This window comes from Mizuhopecten yessoensis, unplaced genomic scaffold (genome assembly GCF_002113885.1).
Source record: "Mizuhopecten yessoensis strain PY_sf001 unplaced genomic scaffold, ASM211388v2 scaffold2073, whole genome shotgun sequence".
In the NCBI taxonomy this organism is placed as follows: Eukaryota; Metazoa; Mollusca; class Bivalvia; order Pectinida; family Pectinidae; genus Mizuhopecten; species Mizuhopecten yessoensis.
The window spans coordinates 66,060-78,087 of NW_018404364.1; positions in this window are offsets into that span (position 1 = coordinate 66,060).

Below are 12,028 nucleotides of genomic sequence, written 5' to 3' on the forward strand. Positions count from 1 at the left end.
GTTATTGGTTACTGTATGACTATCGATAGTTTATTTGTAAAGAAGAGTGGTCCGGCGCTCTGTGGTGTTTATTTAACAAAAAGGATTCCAACTTGATCGTTTTGTATCCTTTGCAATACCGATCAGAGTCCCTTTTATGTTGATATGGTCAACTGCTTTAACTCCCTAAAACGACATGTTTCATTTAATAAGCTATGTATCAGAATAGTTGTTAAATAACAAAAATTTAACAGAAAAGTATTTTTTCAGTCCTTGTCAACAGCAGTAAAGGTGTGAGACTCTCTCATTTCAAATATTAATATAAACATACTTAGAATGATTCGTCAATGCTCATTTGACGTGGTTAGATATTTGCCCTTTCATTGATAACTATTTCCGACATACTTGTCCGTAAATCAATATAATGTTTCACAAGTACGCCACTAAAGTAAATTGTGTATATTTATATGTATTTCTATCTGCTGTCTTTGTCAGCTTAACCAATGGCATAAATTGGTTTTGAAGGCATTCATAACACAAATATCAAATTTTAAGTACTTATATATCTGCTATTACTGCTGCTACTACTACTTCTACCTCTTCTGATTTTACTGTTTCTGATGCTGCTGCTATTTCTACTGCTACAAATGATCCATATGTCTGACACATAACACACATTTTTCTGTATTTCTCCTGCTATTATTTTTCCTTTTTTCTCTCCTGAAGAGTCGAATTGATAACATTTAGACGCTGCATTATCTCTAAGCAAATACATTTCTAGAACTTGGTTTGATTTAGTGAAAGGCCACATTAACACTTGTTTGTCGATCAATTAGACAATGTTTATGACGCCAGTGTAGCTTGTGCGCCTTAAATTTTATAATAATAGGCGTGTTGTCTTGTTTGTATAACTAATGACATAGATCAGTATGTGGATCGTTCACACCTATATTTCCCTGTAATCTATTTTCCCATTCAAAAGCAGCAGTTAATGTTATTTACATGAAAGTCGATTGTTATAATTTCCATTCAGTTCCCACAATTACACAGTCTAAAAAATACTTGTAATGGGATAGTGAATATAAATACAGGCGGGGTTCACCACGCCTCATGCATCTTGGCAACATCGTTTGTATAACAGTCTTACCTTAGTTGATACTATCTCAGTTGTGTTGTAACTCTTCCTCTATCGAAGTCCTTGACTACAAAATGACCAGTAACCTTCTTCATTTATTTGTCATGTTTGCATTCTGTTCCTGTGATATTGATAACACAAAGATGATTGAAATATCTGACATGAAAAACTTACGACTTGCCGCCAGTAGTGGGAATCTTTCTATAACAACATCCAGCGCCTTACATTGCGCGGTAAACTGCATCAGCAACTCCTCGTGTGTGGCGTTATCGTACCAAATTGGCGAAAGAAGCTGCCTGATCTATGATTTCGTGTTCAGCAGTAGTACGGCAGGAACGGTTTCAAAGAATGGATGGATTTCATACAGGAAACACACCGGTAAGTTTCCTTGATATACTGTGAAATCAGATATTTTCTTCGGTCCCAAATTTCGTGGTTTCCGGACGAAACACGATATCGGGGGTACATACATTCGTGTATTACGAGCACCTATTGAAACGAAGAACTGCTTTATGTCAAACTTGTAATTACTTCGTGGACCTATGCATTTGTGGATAATGATTACCCACGAAATCAACGAATTTAAAAGACACACGAAAATTAGTAATATCATAGTATGTGACCATTGATATGTAACATAGAAAATACTTATTGTCCCCCTTATTTACACTGGGATTTCAAATCAATTTTCGAATTGAAGTCATTGAATTATCATAGGTGGAATTGATACCATGCTGCCGACCGTGAAATTCAACATAAACCAAAGCGTTTCGAGTAAAAAATCATAGCTACGATCGGCGTTGGTTTAAATAATAATTACCATATTCACAATGTTATTATGAAAAAGATATAATAAATACAAAATGTACTGATATTAATCTTCTCTAAGGATCCCACCTTACTCATTTTAAATAGTAACTCTATATTTTAAAGACCTGCGTCGTTTTAAATAAAAAATTTTATTGCCATCCACATCTGTTAATAGTAATTATTTTTTATAAATGCTATCAGTTTTGATATAAATGTTTTTTAATTCCATGCTGGTAACTGTAGTTGGAGTAAATGCTCACTGTATAGTTGTTTAATAAGGCGGTGCTTACATTCGCTCGATCAGAACTAGTTTGCGGAAATGAAATCTCACGCTTCATAATGGTTCTTTCTATATTTGGATGATAGGATTTATTTTAAAGGTGACTTGTAAAATAAACGGAAATGCGATATTGAATTGTTGTTTTATCTCCATTATTAGGGTAAACGAGTAAAAATATGTTTTCTTTAGTGTATGTAAACACATATTAACCAAAATTATAATGCATGGTATTGATATTCTCTGGGTACTCCGCCTTATTCCATTTCAATGTTTAAGATACGTCATTATTCTTCCATTCTAAACAGCTAACTGTCCAGCTGATCGCGGCTACACTTACAGCCCAACCCTTGACAGGTGTTACAAGCTATTTACAGGACTAAAAAAATCCGTTCAGTCTGCGAGTAGCTACTGTAACCAAGATGGCGCACGTCTGCTCAGAATCAACTCAGTGGAGAGGCAGCAACACATGACTGACTTTCTAAGTAAGTTGAACACATCTATAAGAGACATATTGGAATCATAAACAACCGAATGGTTTTGTAATAATTCGTTCGTATAAGTATTGCACAGCCCTACTGATATTAACTCATATATAATTCTGTTCTTTGACGTACATATATCTGGAAAAAAATCAATAAATTAAATTATGGGTTTAATTAGGAGAACTATAGAATATATGGATAATAATACATTCAAAGCTCTATACAAAGGAGTCGTAAGACCTAATCTTGAATATGCTATCCCAGTGTGGAGCCCGCACCTGATAAAACATATAGAAGCCATTGAAAACGTCCATATAAGAGCTACTATGTTGATACCGGGTATGACAGACCTGTCCTTCCCAGAGAGACTTGAGGTATTGCAGCTCCAAACATTAGCTTACAGACGCGTCAGGGGAGACATAATTTAACTTTTTTAAATCATGACAGGGGAATATGATCCCAAAGTGTCCAAGTTCATGTCACAAAAGAAAAACAATACTGTTACAAGGGGTCATGAGTATAAACTATGCAAGGATAGAACGCGCCTAAATATGAGAAAGAATTCATTTTGTCACAGAACTGTTGATATCTGGAACGGCAGCCTGTCACCAGAGATGATGTTATCAAGAACTATCAAATCTTTCGAGTCTTGACTAGACTATCACTGGAGAAACCAACCGATACTCTATAATTATAGGGAACCAGTTTTATTATCCATCCGTAGTTAAACATATGAACTGAGTATACTTTCTGATAACTAATTATCAGATTTATATTGTGAACACTAATTACTCTAATTGGGAATTTATGTACAATTTTCTTTTGTTCACCACAGTCATTAATCATTAATGTTATTCAAATGTCCATGCTCTTGTCAGAATTTGTTCAAACCGTAAGTCCTACAGTCAAAATTAAATCTGTTTATCTGTGTAATTGTACCCCCTTATTATATGTATTCGAATACAAACCTAATCGATACAAATAATAACACAATCCATTCATGGGATCATAGCGTGTTACTTTTTTATTTATTACAATTTGCAATCAATCGCAAAACACACCTATCATTTATATTTTTCTTTCCCTGGCCAATATTTAGAGGATCTTACATGAGTGTCCATGCCATACTGAATTTATAGAACAAGTTAAATTCAATATGACATGGGCACTCATGTAAGATTCTATTTATCACATAAACATTTTAAACATAAGTGTGTGTCATCACCTGCCTTTATATTGGTCAAAACCAAAGTACTCCAATCATAGTATTGTCGTTCCGCGCAGCGCAAAGTAGCTCCAGGTTTTAAAACAAAAATAATGAACGTTTTTTAATGTAATGAAAATAACAATGACAAGACAAAAATTTCAAATTCATTTAATAGCAATACCATTAAAAGTTCTCTGATTTTTTTTAACTTAATAGAGTTAACAACAGAGACCAATCGCAGGGCCTTTAGGTTTTAATACATGTGCGTGTTACAATGATTATGACATGGCCGTATGGTCTAGTTACACGTGTCAGTTATGTGATTAATTTTTATATTTGATTACACATGCACATACCGAAACATTCTCCCTCAGTGAAAATCGTAAGTATACATGTAGCTACGGTGTTGAGGAAACGAACTCGGATGAACACACCTAGCGAGTGCGTCCTATACCACAACACCACATGACTGCATACCATTTACGTCACTCGAGGACTCACCCGAACACTTACGGACAAAACCTTAGATCATTTCACATGTTAAACGTATATGGAATACATCTTCTTTTTCAAACACGAAAGTCAAACCTTTATAAATCGATGACATTGTGCTATGGATGTTTTTTTTTTTTTATCTTTTCAGTTTCCAATGTAGTAAATTCCATATACATAGCGGGTCGTTCCGAGAACATGGATTTTAACTACATTTATGAGGACGGTATACCTTTATCTTACTTCAACTGGGATACAAGGCAACCCACTCGGCAAACAAGCATCAGTATGAAGTTAGAGGGCTCTAGTTATCTATGGAGTTGTGGACAAGGGACACTTGCTCGTAATTTCATGTGTGAAATATAAAAAGAGATGTTCTTCAGGAAGCTGAACTGACAATTTAAACCGTTCGATTTTCATATCGATACAAAAAAAAAATCAAATAAGTTTTGTTTTGAATCATAAAATCACCAACGTGTTTAATTATCACCAATACGATAGTTAATCCAGCAACAAAAATTGTCAAAATAGCATGGATTGAATATAAACTTTATATCTTAGGTATATCTTTAAAAAAAAATAAAAAATGGAACGATCTCAAATTTACATTTCGAAAGTCTGGGGTCTGTATTATTATTCTAAACTGTACTTAAAAACCTGTCTTACTGCATACCAAACATGCATGCAGTTTTTCTCACTTCTCTGTGTGTAAGATATAACTATCCAGGGTAAGAAAGGGGTGTAGGAAATTTCTATCTCACACACCATTTCACGTGACGTGATGTCCCAATGGCTCGACAATGACGTGACGTCAGGAATTTGGAACTCTCCGATGTTGCAATGCGGAAAAGGCGACGTGATGAAATTAAAAACCTTTTACGATATATTTACCGTACATGTTAGAAAAACGTGATTAATTTTCCTGCGCAAACACTGTTTGCCAATATGGGATATGCTAAATCCAGCTGGCTGTTTCGTTTTCGTCTAAAAAGCTCTGGAGGAAAATTTATATTTTCAAAATGGTGGCCAGTCAAAACGCACTTTCATGGTTCCTGACCTTATCCTGGCTGGAATGAGCGAAAAATATTATTGCATGGCCAAGGGTGTAGGAAAGGGAAATTCCACCCTCGGGATTTTTTAATTTGGCAAAACCCTCGACAAAGCCTCGTGTTTTACCAAATTTGAAAACCCCTTGGGTGGAAATTCCCTATCCTACACCCCTGAGCATGAAAGAGTCTTAAAATCTCCCCTATATTTCGGATTACGTATTTATGGTGTGTGACGTAGTTAATGAAGAACAAAGGAGTACTGTCGGTCAGGGAGCCGAGTTAAGACCAACCGTATTCTGATAGGAGGTCCAAGGCTTGAATACCAGTCTGGCTCCGTTTCAATTACACTCAAAACAATGTTGTTGATTTATCATTTTATTTTTATTGTTTTTAAGTCCCGCAAGATAATGGTTTCTTTTCAAAAGTGGTTTATTGAAGCTAATTTCATGCAGGTAAAAGTTAATTTTAATTTTGATTTTATTTGTTTGTAGCAAGGGGTGTGACACAGTAGCCGTAAACGCACGTAGGCCATAGGCACCCGAGCGGAGCTCTTTACCGGTAACATGTGCGTGTAAATAGATCTGATCCAACCAAACTGATTCCATCACTGAATCGTACAGCTACAGGCTAGAAACTTTTTTTACTTCCGGTGACCTCTTCCGGTTCATTGAGCCCGTAAATATGCGTAATCGAATAATAGAGCGACATGTAACGTAGCAGGACAATTATGTAATATTGACCATATTTAATATATTGGATGTGTTTATTTTCGCGATTTCTTTCCTTTTTTATCGAAAATAGAAATGATTGAATGGGTCATCAAAAAGCTTACATGAATGTCACAAGCAAATGGCGTCGAAGAGTGCGTAAGAATGTGATTACTTGATAAACTGTATAATCGTCGATTAAATTAGATTTAATTTAGGAAAGAAATAGATAATTTGATACTAACAACTTTCTAAACATACACATTTTCCATCTAAATATTGATAATCGATCGTAACACACGAGGGTCATTCCCACTAGGACGGAAATACCCGAGTATGGACGAAGCAGGGTTAATTATAAGGCCAAAGTTCACGGGTCGTCTGCTCCAGTGATACACATGATGAAACAGAATTGTCACCGACAGCTTTCCAAGGGAAAACGTAAGGTGTTTTAAAAGGGGTCAAATTGTGGATTTTTCAGTATCTCTACTCTTGTTTTTGCATTTACTGTAGAACGTCAACTTGTGGAATTTCAATGCTAGATCTGCTTGTACTCTACAATAGATGGAATCTAGTTTCATCTAGTGCAACAAAATTAACAATTTACTTAAAAAAGACATACATTACCTCTACAGTTTTGTGCAGTAAAATATCTTGATTGATACTTAGATAAATACAAACTTTAAACGCTTGACAATTTGTACATGTACTTACGTTAATCTGTGTAAATCATTACAGCATTTTGTTTCGACATTGAAGTGAACACATTAGTTTGCTCTGCTTTATGAATATCAGTTAAGAAGATAATTAGAAACATTATATTTTCACCACTTTCATTTTTGTTAACAGCTTGCATAATATGCGACCGTCAAGCAACCATTTCTAATCGAAATCAAAACTATTCCGCATATGATGTAACTGGTGATGGCAATTGTTTTTATTTAACCACATTTGACACCAATATTGACTCCAGAATTACAAGTCCATCATGAAACTAACATCAACTCCATCAAGTTAACACAATCATCACAGAACACAACACAACACACAATCTTTGACCCTCAAATTTGACAATGACATAATAAGGGTATCAATCAAACATCGAGGAAAACATGATCAAAATCAAAAAAAAAAAATCACTCAAAGTATGATTACTCAAAGTAATACGATGGTGTCCATCCAGAAACTTCACTTAAAAACAAATGGTTTTAGCTGATATGCCAATCTATCTCTAGGTATCTACAAACACTTTATAACAACAGCGAAGAGGAGGAATCTCCTGATGTATATACCTATGAATTTCTAAGGTATATAATCAGTACAAACATTAAATTTCATCATTTCACGTGGATTATCTAAATTATTAAAAAGAAAAATTTAAAATCTGTTTTTTATACTTATAGTGGTAGGAGACGTGACAGTCTCTAACCTGCTGTGTCTAACATGCTAACATATTTAATTTAAATACAGATACATCCTTCATGGATTGGCATATCAGCTCATACAAATTGTTTAAACATTCTGCTTACAACTCACATTATCATTTTTACTCTATGATTTTTTATAATAATACATGTACACAACTAGCTGGGGAAACACATACGGGCTTCTCTAATGTCTAATTTAAATTCAGTATTTTTTTACCCATGAAACCTTTTAATATCTATACTTCCTAGTATAGCCCATTGACAGGTCTGTAACTAATTAACCAAAATGTGTGTATCAATTCTAAATAGTAAAACAACTCTCTATTTTATTTTGAGAGTTGTGATCTATACAGGCCTGTCAGTCCTATTGTATAACTGAATACCCTTATTTTGTATAAATCAGGATGCAACTTTTGTTACCACCCACTGCACATCTACATAACTTTCACTAGTTGTTGAGAAATAAAGTCCTCTTCAAATGCCTCAAAATGCAACCGGAAGTGAAGTGGACAGTATTAAGAAGCACCTCAAGAAGCGACTAGACGCTTACAACGGTGTCACCTGCAATGAACTAATGAACCAATATCATCATGAACAGCCATGAGTAGAGTATATACTTTTATTCTTGGATAAACAAGAACCAAATGAGGATATTATTACTATCAATATAGTTTAGCTATATCGTAGTACCGTATAATACAAATCAGTCAACTTCAAACTAACATGTGATGCGTCATACATGTATTAGTGTAGTGTGAATGTGGATCATTCTAAAACAGAGCACACATAAGTACAAGGATGAATGATTTTGTCCAGCAACAGATTCAAGTATATCATAAAGAAACAAGTACAGGTACATTTTGTATGTATTAAAATGGGTAATGTTATAATTCAATAATATTATACTATACTATTGAAACAAATGTAAAATACGAGCTTCGCTCTCTCCAGGCCATGCCTGAGTCATATTATAACCTCGTAATTTCTGCGTTGTGTCTCAAATCTTTAGGCGAATGGATCAGATATTCCAGCTAGATAGTGTAAGCTGTATCAAACCCTTATCTCTCTAGCTTCTTAGTCATGGGCACTCTCTCTCTGGCATCTAAGACCTGCTCCTTCTGCTGGCAAAAAACATACCCTCCTCCCTCACTCCGTCTCTCTCTGCCCTGTCGTACCGTACTGCGTCGTATGTATTCCTAATGTCCATGTAACCCATGTTCCAATTAAGCCGAGGTGTATATCTCTGTTATGGTCAATATCAAACACGCCAGTCAACTTGTAGCTATCTCTAATTACCGGTTTGTGAAGATGTAGGCAGTTTTGTTTCTGTATCCAACATCCACCTGACCCCTTACACTAATAATAACTGAGAGATTGATTTCTGTNGGGGGGGGCAGTGTCCGTGGGTTATTTACCCAGTAGCCAGGCCAAAACTACCGAACTAATTTACTCAGATAGCAAGTATCCCATCAACACACATCTTCGATACTCCAGGGGTAACGCTCACTTACGCTCTCTACACCCCTGGGATATGTCATAGCAAAATTGAAATTGAGTGTGGATCACCATGTTGATGAGACAAGAATGAGACTAGCGATTGTTTTTTTCGTACATGAAACCAATCCAACAGCTATCTTTGTGCCTTCAATGTGCTATAACACATGGTCAGCACATCACCTTCGGTATTCCTTCTTTGCATAATGCAGAGATATCTTCTCTTGTGAGCAGGTATTGATTGTTACGTCATTTGTTTGTGAGAGTAACGTCATCAATTTTTGTGAAAACGACGCAATTCTCTCACACAGACTAATGACGTAACAATCAATACCTGCTCACAAGAGAAGGTAACTCTGCAATACGCAAAGACGGAATACCCCCCTGCTGGTAAGCCTACCGTGCCGCATTCGTCCCCATATTATATCAACATGTTTTGTTTAAGTTTGGTAGAGCTCACGTTGTCACAGGGGATTCTTAAGTTTTTAAAATTTTGTGTTTTATATATGTATGACATAGTAAGGTTTATTATATGATACAAAACATTCTTTAAATCCTTCCAATTGTGGCTTTTATATTTTGTTTTAAAGTATAAAACGAATCATTTATAGAACTCATCTGAGATTTATTTATTATACAGTAAAGTCAGTAAGACAGAAGATTTGCTTTAATTTGATAACATTTTTAGTGAAGTCGATTGGTTTGATTTCATTTTGGCAATCTTGTCTGTTTTTCAATATTTGAGAATAACGTTGACATGCGAAGCTAGGAAACATGGGATAGATTATTTGATAATTTTATCTGTGGTCTGTTTTGTATAATCTGACGTACATGTAAGATAAAAGTTGTAAATAAATTTATATCGTATTGATTGTAGATATTTATATAATAAAATCATGCATTATTAATGCGGCACATGTCTTATTTTAAGTTTTGACAGTGGTTTATAACTATCATTAAATATTCATCAGTGCTATTTGACAACGTGTGTCCTATATTACCAATCAATGGTATAATATAAGGAGAAAAAGTGATCATTGAATGTTAATATAAAGGCTATGTTTTGCGTTTTAATGAAAACGATACAGACATCGGGTGACAGAGATTTCTTCCGGCAACCGCGGAGTGGTTTAACTTGTAAGAGTTATCGTCCTTTTCCTATGAATACCACACATTAAGGACTGTTCAATACTCATTATTTATATATTTAGGCGACAAATTACAACATTTAGAATTGTTGCAACAATTGATTTATTCTGGTGGACAAGGTCAAAATACTAGGTCTTTCTAAAAAAAAACACATTAAAACATCAAATGGGGGCGGTATATATTGTTTATTTGTTTAGGACGCAGTGTTTAAAGAATTCAATAACGTGCCTACGATATACGCTATGTTCAGAATGGATGGTGTCAATGTTAATCCGAAGTGGGTGACACCAGTAACTAGCGATGGGTTACCAAGTGTGTTTCACTGGTCCCTGGATGTTGGGTTACGAAGTGGGTGACACCAGTAACTAGTGATGGGTTACGAAGTGGGTGTCACTGGTCCCTGTTACAGCAGAACACACTCCCTACACAAGAATCATGGGAAAAGTCTTTTGCTATCTCACTTTCACAATTATCTGCGTGTAATCGCTCAATCGTTACTTCATATTTCTACAGCTCCTCCAATATATACAATAAATACAATATATACACGGTTATAACAGCCTCAAAAATCCTTAATGTTGTTAAATTAAAATTTCCTTCATATAGTTGAATTCCTCAAGAGGATGCTTCAATTACGATAAATGGCAACACCACAAACTATCCTAATACCGTTGCCACTATTGTGAAATATTTGTCCCATAAAAAACACAGTTAGCGATGTGATGCAGTTTACACAATTATAGTTTTGCGATATTTTTATGCTTGAAAATAGAGAAAATAATGCATGAGTAGAACTCAGGATCTTTATGAAAAACGCTTATGCCTTATCAGTATCGCCATCTAATGACTAAAACTTCATATACCAGGCAGCAAAGCTTGACGGGGAAGTTACTTAACTCAAAATGGATGCTGCATCTTTTTATTACGTATGAAACCCCGCGAGATAACTAGATTTTTTTATACATTTTGTGGTAAGGTAGACAGATCTATTTAGTATTTAAAATACATTGCTGAGTGTTTTGACATATTTTGCTTTATCATAATGTGATTTGTTTTAGAAAAGCTGTTCTCTTTCACTTTGCAATGCGGTATCCGGTATCAATTGCTTTCATGCATAATCTTGTTTCAACGAAAGGAGGTATACTTATTATCCAAAAACCTTTATCAAACTTCCCTGATCAACGATAGAACGTATAATTGACATCGATCCAAATCTTCAGAGCTTTTCCATATCCTTACCCGTATCAAACCGAGACTATCAGGCCGAAGGGCCGAAAAGCCGATGGCTGATATGGATTGATGACTGATACGGAAATGGACATCTATAACATCATACTTATAACCATTAACACATATGATATACAGTATATATATACATACGCTGATGTAAATCTTTAGGGAGGTACATATAGTAATTCGTCTGATTATACCTCTAGTTATACTCCTGTAATCTGATTGATCAGGTGACAGTGCTTAGAGTCAAACAATATACAGTAGTACATGTACAGGTTTTTGATATAATACACAATGTGTTACAAAGCGCTGTACAATAAGTGTGTTCCGAAAGGTTGACATGATTTTCAGAACAAAAATACGTAAAGCAGCTAGTTATAGGATCGAATGACTAAGACATGCGGAACTATAGTTAACTACAGGTTTACCTGAAGGACACATGTACAGAGGACTTGCTAACACCTTTGAGAATCAGGTTTACATGGAAGATACAGTTAGAGAGGACTGGATCATACCTGGGGAAATCAAGTGAACTACAGGTGTACCTGGAGGACACAGGTACTGAGGACTACAATTCATCACCA